This window comes from Mesocricetus auratus, unplaced genomic scaffold (genome assembly GCF_017639785.1).
Source record: "Mesocricetus auratus isolate SY011 unplaced genomic scaffold, BCM_Maur_2.0 Super-Scaffold_100026, whole genome shotgun sequence".
Taxonomy (NCBI): domain Eukaryota; kingdom Metazoa; phylum Chordata; class Mammalia; order Rodentia; family Cricetidae; genus Mesocricetus; species Mesocricetus auratus.
In genome coordinates, this window is record NW_024429207.1 from 5,382,268 (window position 1) to 5,403,914 (window position 21,647).

The 21,647-nt window shown below is 37.0% G+C and overlaps 1 protein-coding gene across 7 annotated transcripts in view; it reads left to right on the forward strand.

Annotated features, from left to right (window-relative positions):
* Tenm3 (teneurin transmembrane protein 3) overlaps nt 1-21,647 on the forward strand; it is a 1,762,555-nt gene that overhangs the window by 918,143 nt on the left and 822,765 nt on the right. For all 7 annotated transcript variants that reach the window (XM_040731875.1, XM_040731879.1, XM_040731877.1 and 4 more), the window contains exon 4: nt 148-223. The gene's annotated coding sequence lies outside the window, so the exon portion shown is untranslated. The remainder of the gene's footprint in view (nt 1-147; nt 224-21,647) is intronic.

A 21,647-nucleotide genomic window follows, 5' to 3' on the forward strand; every position in this document is an offset into this window, starting at 1 on the left:
AACAAGAGGGTTGTTATTTTTTTTGCATGAGTATTTTAGTGAATGACTTATTTTGTTATACTTATATAGGTGAATATACCAAAGTAAAGACTTGACATTTAAAGAATGTTTTATGACATAGTACATCTCTTGTTTGTTCTCCTTCAGGCTTGAACCACGTTGATATCTTTGGTTTGGTGACTCAAGAAATCTGCCGCCCAACTGAGGAAGAATAATCCTTTGGGTAAGTACCATAAACATTTCAAAATCATATGGAAACTACAAAGCTTATGTTTTCTTGCCTCTTTTTATATTAACCCCTTTGTCTCTCTGTATCACACACACACACACACACACACACACACATGCACATGTACACACACATAAATGAAACTTTAAATAAGGTCTTGGTATATTTGAAGGGAAGACAGATTTAGTAGAGAAAATTTTTAAGAAAAAATATGGGGATACTTAGACATTATCATTAAATCTTCAGTTTTGTACAATGCTATGGAAACTCCATATCTTTCCTGAAAGAATTTATACTTATGGTAAAAATGTTCTGAAATACAGCATGTATTCTGCAAGATGTGCACATTTCCGCAGAGCCCCATAGACCTTCCCACAGTGAACATGTATGTACCAGCAACAAAACTCAGTTAAATGGCATGAACTTCCCCAACATCCCAGTGGGGTCACACCCCTGGCTCCCCTCTCTCAGTCCCATTAGGAGTAACCATAAATCAAATTTCTATCACTGAAAACTGGTTCCCCATTCCGTGAGTTACTGTCTTTTTAAATGACTCAAAATTAAAAACAAAATGAGAAAACATGAGCAGGAGGGCCACATGACTGCCTCATCTGTGTAACAGCTGTTTGCCTGATGATTGGACAGTTAATTGGGCTGGTATTGCTGTTATCCTGAATCCCGGCAAACATCACCTGTTTAATTGAGGGTCACTACTGACTCAGCACTATATTCAGGCTCCCCATCCCTATATTATTTGCTTTAATAAATTATAGCCTGCCCAAGGATAGGAAAGGTATTCACCACAGCCAACGTTTATAACAAATGTCTTTCATGATTAGAACAAAACATTGACTAGTTAAGTTGGCAATTAACATGGACCACTCTAAGGAACTAAGAAAACAGATTAAAAAAAACCACTTATATCAACCAGAGACTTAATCACATATTTGTTGGAGACTCCATTGTACTTAGCATAATAAATGAGAAATAAGATCACAGGTTTTAAGATAACTGTCTCTCTAGCCATTTACTACAGAGGGACTACTTCCTACCTCCTAATTCTTACTGATATTTACACCTCTTTCCAAGCATTAGCAGTTACATTCTGACACCTGAGTGTCTCACTGATTCCAGCAGTATCATGTTGGCTGAGTATTGGAGAGAAGTAGATTTCTCCTTCCTCAATATCCTAAAAATAAATGGCTAAATTTTATGGCTTCCTTAAATGTTACTGATACACCTTCCCACACTATTAATTTTTATGTTAGTACATTTTTAAAAATAATGTCATACATGTCTCATCTCTTTACACTTATTGGCATTAATTATATGCAGCATTTGGTACAGTCTTGTACATTGCATGGTAAGAAATGTGCCCCATGGAGGACCTGCTTGACCTAGGCCCTAAATTTTAGAATATGCATCAATTTAAAAGGATCTATAATCCTGTCTTATCTGTCACCTAAATATGTTCTTAAATGTGGGCTAAATCTGTCTTTAGTTACAGGAATTATACATGTAAGAAAAATGCTTAAAAATTAATAATTCTTAATCAAGTTTTACATAGACCTAATGTGTTTTTATGCATCTTAAAGGATTTATATGTCATAACATAGTTAGGGTTGAAAAATAAAAATTGATACTAAAAGACAACATGACAGTATTCCAACTTTTTAAAAAATGGTAATGTTTACAAAAAATATATAGTTGGATTATATTCCATTCTGCTATCAATATGCATAAGTGTGACAAACAAGGAGATCATTCTGTAATAAAGACACCGTGGTCAGACCCACTCACCCGGCTGCAATAGGCCACTACTGTCTCATTTCTATGGTGGGATTCATTTGCCCTGTCCTTGAACTGCAGCTCCATGCAATGGCACAATGTCTGCTTTATTTACTTGGAAATTCATCATTTGCTGTGGCATTCTCTTAGTTTCATCTGTGACATTCTCTTAGTTTCATCTGTGCTGTTGAGTATAGCAGTAGTTACGTGTTTTTATTTTGCTGTTTGGTAGCATTGAATTTGGCAAATGTGCCACACTTAATTATCATTTTGCAAGATATAGGGTTTGTTTTCAAGTTTTAGATGTTATGAATAGAGCTGCTATAAGCATTTTTGAAGAAGTCCTTTTGTGATGACATATGCATGTGTGTCTGTGAGTGTGTATTCATTTCTGTTCAGATAATTTCTGGGTCATAGAATGAATGTGTTTAATTCTATGAGAAACTATATAGGAATGTCATGTCTTAACAGATCGCCTACTCCATTTTATACTCCCACAAGACTGTCTCACAGTTACATTTTTCTCAGATAATCCCCTACATTTAATGTCATTAATCTTCTGGATTTGGGCCTATCAAGCTATTTCCTTGTAGTTTTAATTTATACTACTCTATGGCTAGTGACTCAGAACCTATTTTCATCACTTATTAGTCATTCATGTATTTTTCTTTTAATTTTGAAATATTTCTTCAAGGCATTTGCCCATTAAAAGTATTTGATTTGTTTTCAAAATATATTTGAGATATAAACTCTATGCCCAATATTGTCCATTATGAATATTACCACCTCATCTAAAATTTGTCCATTTCCCTAATCATACCTTCAATGAGTGTAATTTGGGAAGGTCTAACCATATTCTATTCTCTTTTATACTGTGTGCTTCCGTATTAGTCAGGGTTTCTGTTGCTGTGAAGAGACACACCATGACCAAAGGAAGACATTTTATTGGAGCTAGCTTACAATTTCAGAGGTTTAGTCCATGGAGGAACATGACAGTGTGCAGGCAGACATGGTGCTGGAGAAGGAGCTGATGTTCCTACATCTGGATCTATAGGCAACAGGAAGTGAACTGTGTTCCACACTGGGCATAATTTGTTCATAGGAGACCTCAAAGTCAACATACTTTGACACACGTCCTCCTGTAAGGCCACACCTACTCCAACAAAGCCATACCTCCTAATAGTGCCACTCCCTATGTGACCCATTTTCTTCTTTTTTTCCAATATTAATTACAAACTGTTTGGCCTATTGCTCAGGTTTTCTACTAACTCCTACTTATTTATTTTTTACATTCCAATCCCAGTTCCTCCTCCCTCCTCTCCTCCTGCTGCCCTCAATACCCCTCCTCCCATCTGCTCCATGCAAATGGTAAGGCCTCCCCTAGGAAGTCTACTAAGTCTGTCCCATCATCTCCTTGAGGCAGGATCAAGGCACCTCAATACCCCCACACTCCTGTGTCTAGGCTGGGCAAGGTATTTCTCCATATAGAATGGGCTCCACTAAGTCAGTCACTTTGTACATTAGTATTAGGTCTTGGACCCATTGCCAGCAGCCTCATATATTATCCTAGTCACACCGTTATAACCTATATTAAGGGAGTCTAGTTTGGTCTTACACAGATTCCCCATTTGTCAGACCTGAGTCAGTGATCTCTCACTAGCTCCAGTTGGCCAATTCTGTGGGTTTCCCCATCATGGTCTTGACGTGTTTGTTCATATTATCACTCCTCCCTCACTTTGATTGCATTCCAGGAGCTCAGCCCATTGGTTAGTTTCAGATTTCTGCATCTGATTCCATCTGTTTCTGGAAGAGGGTTCAAACTTCTCTGGGGTTATGAATTGTAGGATGGGTATCTTTTGCTTTATGTCTGGTATCCACTTAAGAGTGAGTACATATTGTATTTGTCTTTCTGGTTTTGGATTACCTCACTCAGGATATTTTTTTCTAGTTCTGCCCATGCCTGTGAATTTTAGAATGTAATTGCTTCTTACCACTGAGTAGTAATCCATTGTGTAAACATACCACATTTTCTTTATCCATTCTTCAGTTGAGGGGCATCTAGGCTGTTTCTAAGATCTGGCTATTACAAATAATGTTACTATGAACATAGTTGAGCAAATATCCTTGTGGTGTGAATATGCCTCCTTAGGGTATATGCCCAACAGTAGTATTACAGGGTGAAAAATCACCATACTCATTTCCACAGCAGCTGTACAAGTTTGCACTCCCACCAGCAATGGAGAAGTGTCCCCCCTTTCTCCACATCCTCTCCAGCATAAGCTGTCATTGGTGTTTTTGATTTTAGCCATTCTGAACGGTGTTAAGATGGAATCTCAGAATGGTTTTGATTTGCATTTCCTTGATGACTAAGGATGTTGGGCATTTCCTTAAGTGTCTTTCTGTCATTTGAGATTATTCTGTTCTGTTGAGAATTCACAGATCTGTACTCCATTTTTATTGGATTATTTGGTAGTTTGATTTCTAGTTTCTTGAGTTTTTTCTATATTTTGGAAATCAACCCTCTGTCAGATGTAGGGTTGGTGAACATCTACCCCATTCTGTAGGGAGCTGTTTTGTCTTGTTGACATTGTTCTTTGTTTTAAAGAAGCTTCCCAGTTTCAGGAGGTTTCATTTATTAATTGTTGCTCTAAGAGTCTGTGCTACTGGTGTTCTATTTAGGAAGTTATTTCCTGTGCCTATGCTTTCAAATGTATTTCCCACTTTCTCTTCTATGAGGTTCAGTATGGATGGATTTATATTGAGGTGTTTGATCCATTTGGACTTGAGTTTTGTACATGGTGATCTACTTGTATCTTCTATATGTGGACAGCCAGTTATACCAGCACCATTTTTTGAATATATTTTCTTTTCTTCCATTTTATAATTTTAGCTTCTTTGTGAAAATTAGATGTTCATACGTGTCTGGGTTGATATTGGGATCTTCAATTCGATTCCATTGGTCCTGTCTGTTTTTGTGCCAATACCAAGCTGTTTTCATTACTATAGCTTGGTAGTAGATTTTGAAGTTCAGGATGGTGATGCCTCTAGATCCATTTTATTTCAAGCTATCATATCACTTCCTGGCCTCCATAAGCTTATAGACATATCATAATACAAAAATGCATTCAGTACAACTTTGAAAGTCCTCATATTCCCAAATAATAGTCTTGAACTTATTTAAAAGTCTACAGTTCCAACTCTTGTTCTAGATTCATGCAATCTCTTAACTGAAATCCCCTGTAAAATCAAAATTAAAAAGCAAATTATATACTTTCAACATATAATGGAACACAATACACATTACAGGATATATCCTCACAGGATAGTGAGGAAATACTGGAACAAAGGAATTCCAAAACCAAGTTTGGAAAATTCCAAACTGCATTTCCATGTCTGATGTCAAAGTGCTCTTCAGATCTCCAACTCCCTTCTGCTTTGTTGACTGTCACAGACTATCTGAGGATGGTTTTACTTTTTAGCAGCTTTCCTTGACAGAGTCTATGCTAAGCTGTTTTGAGATTCCCTCTGACAATGGAATTAATCCACATCTCTTCACTTTAGCGTCAGGCAGACTCTTCAGACAAGGCCAAGAAGCAGCCATGCTATTCACAAGATTATCACAAAAACAAATTATAGGCAAACATACTAAAATCTTCTCTGAAACCTCTTGAGCTAGGACACCATAGTTCAAGTCACCCTCAGTACCACTTCAATGTCTTCCATGTTTCTACTAAGATGACCCATTAAAGCATTTCACTGTTTTCCTCCAAGCAAAAGCATGGTCAGGCCTATCACAACAATATGCCAGTCCCTGGTACCAACTTGTGTTGGTGAGGGGTTTATTGCTGTGACGAGACACCATTAATGAAGCAAGTCTTGACCAGATGTTGGTGGTGCACGCCTTTAATCCCAGCACTCTGGAGGCAGAGGCAGGTGGATCTCTGTGAGTTTGAGACCAGCCTGGCCTACAAGAGCTAGTACCAGGACAGCCTCCAAAGCCACAAAGAAACCCTGTCTCACAAAACTAATAAATAAATAAAATAAATCAAGTCTCATAGCTTAAAGTTTTAGAAATTTAGTCAGTTATCATAGCATAGACTCTGTCAAGAAGCTATTAGTGTTAACTCTAATGAAGATTTATAATGAAAAGGAGCAACTGAGAAAGACAAACTGAAAAATGTACAATTTGAGGAGAAAAGGAGGACCAGGTAGCAGAATGGTGGAACATGTTGGCATGCAGACATGGTGTTGGAAAAGGAGCTGAAGTGTCTACATATTGACAAAAAATGTGCTCCATACTGGAAATAGCTTGAGCCTAGGGGACTACAGAACCCATCCCCACAGTGACACACTTCCTCCAATAAGGCCACACCTACCCCAACAAAGCCACACTTCTTAATAATGACTCTCCCTATGGGGACCATTTTCTTCCTTTCAAACCACCACAGATTCTTACAGCCTCTCTGGGAAGCTTATGCCAAAACCAAGTTAAATATCTTTATATAGTACTGGCACTTAAAATTAGATGTTTGATTACCTTGAATTATTTGCATGTGTGTTGTGAGAAAGGTCTTAAGCATATTGTATGCAATTTTTCTAGTGCAATTTGTTGATGAATTACTCCCTTCCAAATCTGATTCCTGCTTGAAAGTCATCAGATCTCCTATGTGTCCTTCTGAACTTGGAATTGTGTTTCATTGAGCTATCCCATCATGTCAATTAACCCCACAGCCTGGAGTACCATGAGCCTATAACTGTGATGAGACAGATCACCAGGTGTCTTCTTTCTTATGATTTCCTTAGCTGTTTTAAATACAAACTCTACAAAGAAGAGAAATGGCTATAGTAACTATGTTCACATTTACAACCCAACAACATGTGGCAATATCCTCTCGTTTAATCTGTCTTCATATTTTATACTTCTCCATTGGCACTTTTCATTCATTTTTCAAGTTTACTCTTAAATGTTTCATCCTTGTATTATAAATCAAAGAGTTTTATTTCTTCTCTATTGGCTGCTGAGAGTATATAAATACATAATTGATTTTTAAAGTATTGACCTGTCCTACAAATATTCAAATGTCTTTATTATTTGCAGTGGTGTTTTGTTATTGTTTTCCTTTGAATCTTTTTTGTATTTTAAATAAACTTAGTTTTAAAAATTTACAAATATCACACACCAAGATTTACCAGGGTGTAAATCTATATAAGTTAATGAACAGAGTTGGCATTGCTATACTATGCAATTATTCATTGTAATATAATAATTTTTCTTTGTCTTTTACAAACTTTATGCCTATTTTAAGTCTTTCACTTTTTTGTACAATCTTAGACTATTCAAACAATGTTGAACAGGAGTACTGAGAGCAGACATATTTGTCTTGTTCCTGATCTTTGAAGGAAAATGTTCAATGTTCTATCATTATGATATTGATTTTAGACTTTGTATGTAGGCCTTCTCAAACAAAGAAAATTTACTTGCATCCTGGTTTTTTTAACCATTCTATACAATGAACAAATTGAATTTCATCAAAAGGTTTTTTGCTTCCTGTATATACTAAAATGATCATAAGGTGTTTCTTCCTTTTCTGATAAACTAGTGTATAAAACAGATATTTTCAGAGCTAACATCACCCCGCATTTCCTTTATATCCCTTACTTAGTAATGATGTATGGCTATCTTATGTCCTCCAAAGTTTGACTTTATGGTATTGTCAAACAATTTATTTTTTTATTCAAGAGAGATATGAGTCTCTAACTTTTCTTAAAATATACTTTTGGTTTTTAATAGTAGGGTGCTGCTGACCTCATTAAATGTCTTGGAAAGTGTTTAAGTATTTCATCTTATCTTTTCTTAAGTAATTGGTATAGATTTATCTATTTCATAAACTTGTATAGATGGCCACAGGAAAATTCATCAACCTTGAAGTTTCTTGGTAAGGAGATTTCTAATTATAAATTCAAATTGCTAAGATATAGTATTGTCAATGTTTTCAGCTTTTTTATTTTAACTTTTGTCGGTTGTATTTTTCCGTGTTTCTACGCCATCTGAGTTGTTAAACATGTCCCAATTAATGGCAATAGCCATACCCCTTACCCTTAAAAACTTGTATGAATGTACTCTAATCACATTACTTGGTTCATTCTTGACATTGGTAATTAACATTTTCATTACTGGGTACATTTGAAGTCTATGTCAGCAGTTCTTCATCAACTGACCCTTCCTAACAATAAAATATTCCATTAGTCTTAGCACTCAAAATGGTTTGTCATCAATACACATCCATCCTGTATAACCATAGATTTAAAAAAAAGAGATTGGTTCTCAACTTTGCAATAAACAGCCACACTTCGCCTAAATATATGTATAGCTCACAGAGAATCCCTGTGCCAAGGAAATTCCTCCCTCTATTCCTACCTGCAACCCTTACTTTTGAATCTGTGAGACTATACTATTTTACAGAAGAGAAAAGGCAGATTTACTTTAGCACATGGTTTTAGAGAGTCCCAATCTATCATAACAAGAAAGCTTTGGCAAAGAATTTGTGGCAGTGGAAGTGTGCAGGAGAGGCTCTTCACATCACAGATTCTTCTAAAAAGCCCAACCAGCGCCAAATCCACTAGAAGTGGCTTCCAAAAGCACATTGTCAGTACCTACAGTTACCAGGTCGGCCTCCTTTCCAAGAGTTTCAGTAGATTCTCAAAAGAATGCTACCAGCTGGGGGACAAGCACTCAAAACATGAGCATGCGGGAGACATCTCATATTCCAATTGTAACACTACCCTATTCATATTCCTTTCGGTACCCTGCCTTGCAAAACCCAGACAATCCAGCAACCTGGTGTCTTTTATCAGATGCCTCCGTCTGGTGATGACACAGCTCTCTACTTTGGCTCTACTTCTTTTGATGCCATCTGGAAATTGGCACAAAACAGGAAGCCAGAACAAATATTGCATTCTCTTCATAGGTTTCCCTTCTATGGAGTGCCGTAGTCCTGACTACATGATATCATTGCCTCATAACACTATCATTTTTTTTCCAGTTTCATTGTTCTTTACAGTAAAAAAGTATATCTCCTGACAATTACCCTATCAGGCCAGGAAGAAGATCTTTTGTCATTATTTTATTATCAGGTCAGATAAATGTGATAAGTCACTGTCTTCACTTTGTAAAGTTAAAAATATATCTTATCATCATCAACTCTAGATAAATAAAGCAACAAATAATGTGGACACATTTCCCAATTTCTTAAGGTGGTTCCACTTTAATGCCAATTGTAAAGAGCTTCTCAAAAGTACCCAACTCCCAAAAATATCCCAATTTTGGTAATAATATGCCCACCTATTCGAATTATAACATCCTATAGTTAAACTTTACCTTCAAATATTCAGTTTATTCTTTCTAAATTACATAGTTTAGGAATAACTTTCTTCTATAACAGTTTGCATGCTACCAACTGTTCATTATCTTTGAAATATGTTCCAAATGTGGTCAAAATATATATTTTAAACAGATCATCTGTACACAGAAACCATACTTCTATTAGAAAAATGTGTTTAGATAGGATGTTGGATTTACTTGCCATTGTTGACTTACTGATCTCTGAGAACTCTCTGTCTACAGCTGTGTCTTAAAATCATATGACACTGGATAAAGGCATTTAAGTGTTATTGGGAGGAGCAATTAAAGCTTGTTATTATTTCTGAATCCTCTGTTCTTCAGTTTATGGAAATCTTAGTCATTTACACAACAGATATGAGGAACTGGTTTTCTGAAAGACAGTAGGGAGCTTGAATACACTTAAGCACCTTCAGGAAAAAGAAAGATGCAAAGAAAAGCATTCCGCATTTTCTTATACTTGCAGAAGAATGAATACCTGTAGTAGATTTGGTAGTAAATGTGTTGTCATTAGCCATAAACGTAAGGTTTCTTCTTACATTCCTAGCCATACTGCGCCGCCTAGGTATTTTAGTAAGCATATCAGTTTCTTGCTCTCTATTAATTTGTTTTTGAACATATGCTTAGTTCATGCAAACTAACACTGTGAATGGTTATCTAGTTATTTTTCAATCATCAAGTTATATATCACACTGAAGGCTGTAATACATGTTGAATTTCCAAATCATATGCAAATATGTTACATTTCCATACAGCTCCTCTCTAGCCATGTATTACTTTTAGATTTTTACACCTAAAACGATTCATAACCTATTTAATGGCAAGCTTGTGCCTAAAGAAAAAATGTGGAGGACACCTTCCATTAAGTAGCGGATTTTCTTTGATGCCAGTTTTCATTGAAGACTTACACTATTAGTCAAGGCCATGTGTTTTGAGAGGAGCAGCTTGGGTACTGTGCTGGTCCCCTCTGTGTTAAAACATCCCGAAGGATGCTGTCAGCTCAAAATCTCTATACCTAACATCTACTAAATCAGATCAGGCCATTTTTATATAACGGTTTGCAAATGTGATTTTTTTGAATGTTAAATCTGTTTCTATTTTTCCATCAATTTAAAATGTGTAGAAAAAGTGTTCTGATTGTATATTATCCAATTTTCATCAGCTGCCGGAAGGAAATGCTGTGAAAAATCTGTGATTTAAAACCCTTAAAACTTCTGCTTGAAATGCATGTTTGTTAAGAACATTAGATATGCGAAGTGTTTTGAACAGAATTTTGATGTCTTTATTAATAGCATTTAAAAGTTTTAGGATTTCAGATATTCATAGATTTTGTTCTCCTTGACTTACAAGGTCAGATATTTAAGATACATATTTCTCTTCAGGAAGATGGTTGAGATTATATAGGGTACTTGAAAATGAGAGGGAAATAATTATATTATCAATAACAAATCAGTACTTCCTAAGAGTTATTGGTAAACTGCATTTATTATACTATGTATATATAATCATAAATATCAAAAAACACTTTAAAGTCCATTGCAGATATATCACTTGCTTATGAGCTGTATGAAATACAAAAAAATCTTGCATTCCTGAGTTTGTGATCTAGTTAAATAGAAACTACCGAAGGGGAAGCTTTCCTAAATGTCATTGGAGTGTAGAGGAAAAAAACGATATCCCTCCTATTCTTCATGATTGAAGTAGGATTCCAGTGAAGAATGGAGGCATCACGACGGTGCATGGTTGAGATGCTATTAGTTATAACAAATTGAAGTACATTTTCATTAAAACTAGGCAACCTGCATTTGATATGAGAAATTAGTAGTGGCAAGCAGAAAATAAGCCAATGCAGCAGATGATTTGCTCTTTTGCAGTTATATTTGGCTTTATATTAATTGGAAAAAAGGAAATACAAACCTGTTAATTAATACTCTGTTGGTTGCTTATATTTAGAGTTCCTGTTCTATCAGTGTTTATGTTCATCCCTCGGTAAGAGATTGCCAAAGGAAAAAGATAATCACGACCAAAGTACATAGGAGCTTGTTTTCTCTCCTAAGGCAAACCTCAAGTAGAATGGAAGTCTCATAAGTTCATTTTGACTTAAGCAACCATTTAGTATACTTCTGTGGCATTAAATTAAAGGCCATGGTAGGAACTACCTTTCCAGTGCGCACATCTTTCTTTAAGCCTACAGCAAGAGGAAAAGCCTTCAAGGAAATATCATTAATTCATTAATGTACTTTGTTTATATACCCATGGCCTGATGTTGCCAAACACACACACACACACACACACACACACACACACACACACACACACACACATACACTTTCCTATCTGGCGGTTGCAAATGCAGTTTTCAAATGAATGTCTCTCTATCCAAGCTAAAGGTGTGGGCTGCATTCATTATGTTGAAAATGCATTGGAGAGTAGGAGAACCATACAGAAATTTGTGTCATTCCTGGTAAACATTTTTAATGTTCATAATGCACACTATGGCATTACTAGTTCAAGATGAGCCTGCCTGGTATTTGCATGTGACATTACATATAAGGGATATTGTTTATTAGGTTTATGTATTCTAAGTCCAGAAATGTTATTCTGTGCTTAGATAGGATCCACCTATTCCAATGGTGTACCTACAACAGAATTATGCAAAGTCATGAATGACTATTAACTAGAGTACAAATGGTAGCTAATCTAGTTGCATGGGTAACTTACACATATGTGTGTGTGTGTGTTTAAGAGAGAGGGGACAGAGAGAGAGAGAGAGAGAGAGAGAGAGAGAGAGAGAGAGAGAGAGAGAGAGAGAGAGAGAGAGAGAGAGAAGACCGAGAGAGACCTATGGGCCTATGGGTAATGACAAACAGGTAACTATGTAACTATGTAGGTAGTAGATTTTATGTTAGGATTATAGATAAACAGCATAGAAAATGTGATATGGAAAGGGAAAAGAAGAGAAAAATGAAAACTAAAGAAAGAACATCAGGAGAAAGTTCTAGCAATATATTGATATCTACTCTGATCAAAACGTATTTCTCTCCATATTGACGATAGTTGTCATAGTATGGTGTATGATTTTGTCCTGGGTGATGTTTTGCTTATCAACTTATTATATTTGTGGGTGATTATTTTCACATTTATAAATGCTTCAAGTTTATCTTACAAAGCTCTCTGAGGAAGCTTTTTGTTCTAACAATTGAATACATGACAGCTTCCCTTGTTGCAAGGAGATGGCTCTAAGACCCTCCTGACTTCTCTCTCTAACAATGCCCCTACAGCCATTACTCTACTCTTGTCTCCAGCTGTATTTCCCTGTCACCCTAGCCTCTTAGGAGGACAGAACTGGAGTGTAATCCTTCTTCTGTTAGAAGTCAGCTTCTCAGTGAGCCCTAAACAGGCAGAGACCTGTCTCAGGATGCTCCAGGATAACCTATATGTCCTCGTACACGATAACTCTTGAACATGGAAGACCAGCACTTTCTATCTGGTGGTTCAATGTGGAGAAAAATGAGGGTCAGGTGGCAGGAATCAGCACCATCAAGTGATCTAAACGGGAAAAATCAATATTCAGCTCAATGTTTGTACATGAGGAAAAAAACACACACACAAGAAGAGATTAAGGGAAAAGAGAGAAGGATGGGAATTGCCCCAAGAATTTGTTAGAGATTTTCTCCAGATGTGTTGTTTTCAGCAGTCCTCTTAGCCAATGTTGAGGAATACATATTCCCTGTTCCTATTGAGCAATAGGTGCAGTCTAGCAGAAGCGAGGTGGAATTGAGAGAAGGTAGGGAAAACAGCAGTGAACGGAAATGGCTGCCAGCTTAACAAGAGGGAGCCAAGTGAGTGATTCCATTCCTCATGTTCTCACGAGAGCTGATGCGCCATCCACAGTCTCCTTAGAACCCGTGAGGGCATTATTTTTAAAATATGGTGCCCAGCAGTAACAACAGTCAGGGAGGAAACTTTTCAGGTTTTCCTGAAAATTTCCTATGTGTATCTCACCCATTAAATATTAGAGATTGCTAGTAAGAGGCCCAGATGTGATGCTGATGCTGTGTTATTTAGCAGAGGCCTTGTACTCTTAACCCTCTTATAAAATTAGTAGGCACACTTGTGGCGCCTAGCTAATTGCACAAGCCAATTAGTAGTGATCTGCAGAGTACCACACCTGCGAGCTTCATGCACATACTGATGCTATGGGGGGTTACAATTGTTGTTTTTTATTTTTTATTTTATTTTTCATGTTCAGTTGGGCTTTAAAAATAAAATGAGGGAACTTTTTTTTTAGTGTGTCTAAGTTAATTTTTCAAAATCTAGCACTTGCAAGTCAATGGGGATGGGCTAAATAGGCTGGGATTTTCATTTGCATTGCCCTTCCTGTTCTCTGAAATAATTTATTATAATTTTCATGAGACTTCGTAATATTATTCATTCACTTCATAATTGAAACGTTGTTAAATTCTGCCTCATGTTGATTGCTGACCTATACCAGCCAAAGGCACCTTCCTCCGTGTCTCTGCTTTCTAGGTATGAAAGTTAGCAAGTTCAATGCCCACTGATCACCTTCATGTGTAATTGTAATCATACTGAATCACAAAATGGAGAGGATATTTAGAGGGGAGGGTTTAGGAGAGGATGGTGAACTAACCAAGAAGAGTGATATAAAGCTTCAGATATTAAAATCCTGGCAATTGTTGAAGTTTAAAACCAATAAAGGCACTAGAACATTAAAGGATGATTTTGGTTTCATCAGCAATAATTAGTTTATCACTCTGACATAATATATTATTTAAAAATTAATAAGCAACTTGTCATCCTCAAAACAGAATATCACTGTGATAGAAGTTAAAGAATATGAAGAAAATTGTTGCCAGTCAGAATAATGCTCAATATTTAGCATGTACTAAAGAAAATTATACTTGGTGAATTAAATCATAAAATAAACACAATTGAGTTTCGTAACATTCTGTGATGGATGCAGAAGGGCTCATGAAGTCTCACGTCCTTAAGGATGTATAGACTGTTAATGCTTCTGGGAAATAGAAAAAAATTCTTTAGTAATATAACCACTCATAAATTGTACATGCACCTATAAATGATTCCTGGACTATGTTGCTATAAGAAGCCCTAATTAAACTAATAGCTAATGGGTTAAACAATTGAAATAAAGCTGTGAAAGTAGGAAGTAGCTGATCAGATGGAAGAGATGGGTGAGAACTGGGTGTGGAGGGGAGGTTAACAGACAGGAAAGAGGGTAAATAAGATCCAATTACATTATATCAGCACAGAGCATATAATTAGCATATGCTAATAAACCTTAAAAATATATTTACTAAACCTATACCCTACATTTGAAAACTGATTAGAAGCAAAGATAAGATATGCTCTTTTGCTTGAGTAAAATATTCCAGTAAACAAAAGAGCTCCAGGTTCCCTGGTAAGTGACAAGCCCTTCATTCTTTGACAAAGGCAATGAAATCCATGAAGCGTTTGAGGAAAGTTCCTCTGAGGACCAACTTCAGTAGCCAGGCCCCGGTGGATCTCCGAGAGGTCAGAACGAGATCAGTTCTGTTCCTGAAACGTGTCAAGTTCCTTTATTTATTATGTAGTCTACATATGGTTGTTTTACTTAAACTAATTTGAATATTCGGTGAGAATCGCTGTAGCATATTATCAAATAAGATTGAATTAGCAGCTTGAACATAAAAGTACTTCCTCCATATATACATTTAGAAGCAGTCCCAACACCAATTCTCCTCCAAAATCCCAGGGAGAAATAGGCTCTTGCAATGTTGATAAAGGAGTAACTGTTTTGGGGTTATTACACAGAATAGAAGGGTAAAACCAAGTATAGATAGAATGGTTAGTTTTTTGGTTTTCAAACCAACAGGAAACAGCTAAATCTATGGAAATGATTCACAAAGAGAAGGTAAAGGGCAAAATAAAGGAAGTTAAGGGGGCCAGGTTTAACTAGAATAAGCTAAGACAATTTTGAGCAAAAATACTTTGCCAGGTCAGTAGGGGAGTGGGATGCTGTTTGGAAGAGGCAGAAAGGACCAGTATTGACTGAGCATCAAGCATTAGCTTAGGTCTTGAAACATTGTATGTCTTGAAATCAGTCTCCCCCTTACCACATTGTTCCATTGCATTGCTTCTGTTAGTGTAGTTGGTATGCATTGAAACTATGACAAGCCACAGACATGTGAGTGACATGAGTGTGTCTCTTGGAGACTTAAAGAGCTATGACAGACACAAGGTCTAAACCCTGCCAGGCCAGATGTTAACCCTTGGGTTCCATGGGTTTCTAACCATGGCAGCCAAGGGCAGTGATTATGGAAACATTAACACTTTAGCTAAATGATTAATGTACTTACCCTTTTCTAAGCAACTTGACCATATAATTAACCTAATTTTTAGTTCCAGGCTTTTGACATGCATCCTTCTCAATTAGAGTGATTATCTTTTACATTATCCCTCACATTCATGTAACTTCTGGGATTTTTTTCCCCAAACACTTCTGAATGAGAGGAAAATATGCACATAGCTCAAAGTCAGAAATTGTTGGCTGAAAACAGCCTGGTGTAATTTTTAACTTAATTTTGGAAGTTTTAGGTAAAAGAACATATGTTTCTAAGGACTTCCACAGGCCTCCCTGTTTTCCTGTAGAGTTTTGAAGCAGTAGCCTGGCTCTCTAGGTTCTGCCATCATTATAAGAAAACCCTTTTGTAGAGTGCATCTATTCAGTGCTAATAGTAAATTTTAAGGGAGGGACAGAATCAAAATGAGGGGTAAATGGATTAATTATTAGTCTACATGGGAGCTGGGAATTCATTCATTACTTTTGTCCCCATTACTTTGTGTACACTAGGGTTTCTGTAGAGAAATTACACTAAATGAGAAATGAAAGGGAGGAGTTATTTCCCCCTTCTTGTAATTTCTGTTTAAGCATTTCAGAATAGAGCACAGCCTGTCAGAAAGGCCACTTCTTGAGTTGCAAGGTAGAAATTTATATAGCATGTACCCCTTTTAAATTGCATCATACTCCTTCTAGGAAAACAAAACTAAGACCACAGACCTGAGTTATAACCCTAACTCTGCCCCTCATTAGTTATATTACCTTATGCATTTAGCATCAAAGACCTCATTTGTAGAAACAACGCATTAAGACCAATTATTTCTAAGGTCTACTATTCTAAAATTTTATGTTTCCATATAATTATAGGCTTATGTTACTGGAAAGGTTTTTGGTGATATTTCCATAATTCATTCATCTATTCCAGCACTGAAAACTGAAAGTTCTAAGTATAGAAGTAATTACTTAAAGCCATCAGAACAAGCTCTCAATGACAGTGTTAAAAAGAAACAGACCAATAAGGTGTGGAGTTATTTCAAGTGAGCCACTAAGTTCAAGTTAACCAGAGTCCAATCTTGAACATTACTGATAAGTATTTTTACTACTATACCCTTGTGACTTTTAAAAATTTGTACTCCTGATAAGTCCATCCTTGCTCAAATTAATGGCTAGGGTTTTGTCTTCATTCTGCATTAGTAAGCTCTTGTACTTACTGTTATAATAAAGTATGAGAGGGACCTTAGTGGATCCCATGGCAGGCGAGGGTGACCAAGGTGAAGGGACAAACATGCCAGGCAGTCAGAGCTTAAGTAAGACGACTTATTAGTAAGGGGAGGGAAGGGCAAAGGAAAGAGAAAAGAGATAAGGAGACACAGAGACAGACAGAGAGAAGACAGAAGAGAAGAGGGAGACAGGAAAAGTCCTGTCTGCCCCAGGGGGAGAGTGGGGAAGAGAGAGCAGAAAGGGAGCTGGAAAAAGAAGAGCAGAAAGGGAGTATAAGTGGGCAGAGTCTTTCTATTAGAGGGGTCCTCAGGTACTGCCTGAGGGTATTCTACCAGGTGACAGGGGCAGGATAGCATAATGCCTGAATCCTTGCATTTACTGAATGATATATGATTTTGCAAATAACTTTATTTGCTTACATAATGTATCTATTGGAAGTAAGATAACTAATGTAGTCCATATAATATTTTAAGTAGTGGGCATCAACCTCACATCTGACAGAGGGCCAATTTCCAAAATATACAAAGAACTCAAGAAACTAGTCACCAAAACACCAAATAATCCAATTAAAAGTGGGGTACAGAACTAAATAGAGAATTCTCAATAGAGGAATCTAAAATGGCTGAAAGAAAGAGATCAACATCCTTAGCCATTAGAGAAATGCAAATCAAAACAACTCTGAGATACTATCTTGCTCCTGTCAGAATGGCTAAAATCAAAAACACCAATGACAATTTACACTGGAAAGGATGTGGAGAAAGGGGAACACTCCTCCACTGCTGGTGGGAATGGAATGCAAACTTGTATAGTCACTTTGGAAATCAGTATGGAGATTCCTCAGGAAAATGGGAATCAGTTACCACAAGATCCAGCAATTCTACTCTTAGACATATACCCAAAAGAGGTACATTTATATAACAAGGACATCTGTTCAACTATGTTTATAGCAGCATTATTTGTAATAGCAAGAACCTGGAAGCAACCTAGATGCCCCTCAACTGAAGTAGCTGATTGAAGCAGAAGCAGACACCCACAACTAAACACTGAGCCAAACTCCTAGAATCCTGTTGTAGAGAGGGAGGAGTGATGAGCAAAGGGGTCAAGATCTGGCAGGGAGGCCAGCATGAGACTGTTCCAGACCCTCTGAACACGGGTGACAGTTAGGAGACCTAGGCAATCTATAGGGCTTTCGGTAGTGGATCAGTGTTTATCCCTAGTATACAAATGGACTTTAGGATCCCATTCCATATAAAGGGATACTCTCTCAGCCTAGACACATGTGGGAGGGTTTAGGCCCTGCTCCAAATGATATGACAGACTTTGAAGATTCCTCATGGAAGGCCTCTCCCTCCCTGGGGAGCTAAATGGGATGGGATACTTGGTTGGTGGGGGGCAGGGGAGGAGAGGAGGGAGAGGGAACTGGGATTGACATGTAAAACAAGCTTGTTTCTAATTTAAATAAAAAAGTGTCTGTTTATCGTCCCAAATTGTAGGCTAGCCAAAGACTGAGACCTAGTAATCAACACAAAATATGTGTTTAAAAAAATTCTGAGTGTGAATACATGTTTTTGTGTGTATATGTATCTATTTGAATTAAAGAAAGCTTAATTGATTCATCTAGATCATCCTTATTAGTTGTGTTCAGCAAATCTAATGAGAACACTCATCATATCAAATACCATGTTCACTGACAAAACTGTATTTATGCTGTTATTTATTTACAGTTCAACTCTTTTCACCAGGAACTGGAAGCAATATGCAACAACAACAACAAAAAAGTCCTACAGTTATGCTAACTATACATAACTATAAAAGATTAATGCCAGGGACAAAAAGCAGATAATATAAATGTGCCAATCATAAGGTGAATCTGAAGCTGAGCATCACAGTTCACTGAAGCTCTCCAGCAGCCAGAAGGAAAGAAAAGGATGCATGCTCAGTGCCAAGGTCCTCATTAGAAGTTAGCAGAAAGCACAGGGTCCCTCAGGGGAAATAACGCATTTTCATAAACAAGTTAAATAGGTGTGTTCTCCAGACAAAACCATGCGGAGCCAATCTCATTATTTACAACTCTACATGAATTTATGATAGGTTTGTCTAGCAATTGGTGGCTGTAAAGAACTTTGGTTAAAATTAGCCAGTTACTTACCATGGCTCACTTAGGCATGTCTTTGGAGTAGAGAAATAACTTACGTTGATCTGAGTAAGGGTCTTTTTTTCTTTTCTTATTTTTTTTGGCTTCTCAAACACAATTATATGTAGCATATGATTTATCTTTAATCCAGTTTCAGTGGTATTGGTATATCACCATATTTTTTAGATTTTTTTATTTGAATTAGAAACAAGCTTGTTAACATTTGTCAATCCCAGCTCCCTCTCCCTCCCCTCCTCCCGCCCCTCCAACCCCCCATCCAATCCCTACTTTGCTCACCAGGAAGGGTGAAGCCCCCCTGGGCTTCAAAGTCTGTCATTTCATCCAGGGCAGGGCCTAGGCCCTTCCCTATGTGTCCAGGATGAAAAAGCATTCCTCCATGCGGAATGGGCTCCCAAAGTCCATTCGTGTACTATGGATAAATACTGAGCCACTACCGTAGTCCCCATAGATTGCCAAGGCCTTTTCACTGACACCCACATGGGCCTGGAACAGTCCCATGCTGGCTTCTCAGGCATAAGTCTGGTGTCTATGAGCTCCCCCTTGGTCAGCTCAGCTGTTTCTGTGGGTTTCACCAGCCAGGTCTTGACACCTTTGCTCATCACTCCTCCCTCTTTTCAACTGGGTTCCAGGAGTTCAGTTCACTGTTTATCTGGGCATATCACCATTTTAAAGAACGTTTTCATCATTTAAATAAAAAACTATTCTCACTGAACAGTATATGCTCAGTCCCACCCTCTTTACCTCTAATACACCTACTTTCAGCCTTTACAGTTTCTGGATTATATGTTACACATAAGAATAATTCGAATAACATGTCTCTTTTATTCATTTGTAGTAATTACACAGAATAGTGAGTCATTGTGATTTTTAACCAAATATATCTGGTCATATCTGCCTCTTCCGTTCCCCTGATCCCTTTACTCATTTCTAATAATGTTCATCCTTTGGCACTGGTTTATTTCACCTGATATAATATTATCAGGGTATTGTGTGAATTTCTCTGGGAATCCATTTCTATTCATACCAGATGGCAAGGACAGAATCAGACCAAAGAAACTTATTCATCTAAATCCATATTGGTTCACTAAGTCCACTGGAATTATTTATGTGGAAACAGGAGATGGTTTATTTACAGGACATTGGTGATTTGGGTTGCTTAGTTGCTGAACATCGCTGCTCTCTCCAAAATAAGAACAACTATATAACACAATGTCATTCTGTCATGGTGTAGCATATGAACCAAATATTGCTTAATATCAGAATAATGTTGTACTCCACATACATAGAATACATGCATACGTGGATGAACACACACACACACACACACACACACACACACACACACACACATACACTTTCCCAGTCTTAAGATACTTTTCCTCTCCTTTAGGTTGTTAAAATACTAACAGAATTCTAGACTCTGTCTTAAAACGCAAAGTAGACAGTGACTGAGGATGATATCCAACAATGACGTTCAGTCATTGTTACACACACAAATACATGCATACATATGTATATGTACATTCCTGAATATGCACACACATAGAGGCACACACAAAAACTGACTTTTGAATTTTTCTCTGTTTTATTCAACGATAACACTTAATAATAACATATAAATGTGCATACATATACATGTACACACACACAAAGATGGGTTTTTGAATTATTCTATATTTTATACATTGTTGACACTTACTAATTTACATGTTCCCTATATATTTGATGTAAAATACATAATAAAGAACTACATTGTGGATATATTCAAAGCATTCAAGAATCTATTACCACATTTTCAGGAAAGTTTCCTGTATTTTTTTTTTGCTTCACGTGCCTTCATTTCACATTCAAATTAAAACTTAAAGTAATCAAAAATATGATTTAAAAATCTTGCATTGTTACCAGCTTAATTTTGATATTATACCTTACTAATAAACTTTAGTTAATGATCAGCTTTAATTCAGTTTAATTCAGTGATATTTCTAAATTGGGTAATTAATATCTGACATTATTCCTAGTGCCTGACACCTGCTTGAATGTCCTTTACCATGAGGAAAGTTCTCCATTGAGCCAACATAAATAAAATCTGGAAGCTACAGAAAATAACTGCCTGGAAGAAATTTGGCTCATAAAAGCCCAGCAAATACTTGAAATGCTTTTCTGTTTAATTTCATGAATGCTCAAACTGCACACTCTTTAAAGTTTTCCTGATGGCTCACCTTGTCTACCCTAAGGACCAATCCAGTGGTCTCACTCATAATGAGCACCATGAAACAACCTACCATTCTGGACACCAGGCTGGATTCAGTTGCTGACTGGCTTGTCCAAACACATTGCTATATTTTTATGAAAATATGACAATGGGGGCTGTAGCCTAGCTTTGTATAAGGCTCTGGATTCTAGTCCCAGAACCACATGAAAGAAACAAAGAGAAAGAGAGACATTGGGAGGGAGGAAGGGAAGAAAGGAGGGAGAGAGGGAGGGAGGGGAAGGTGTC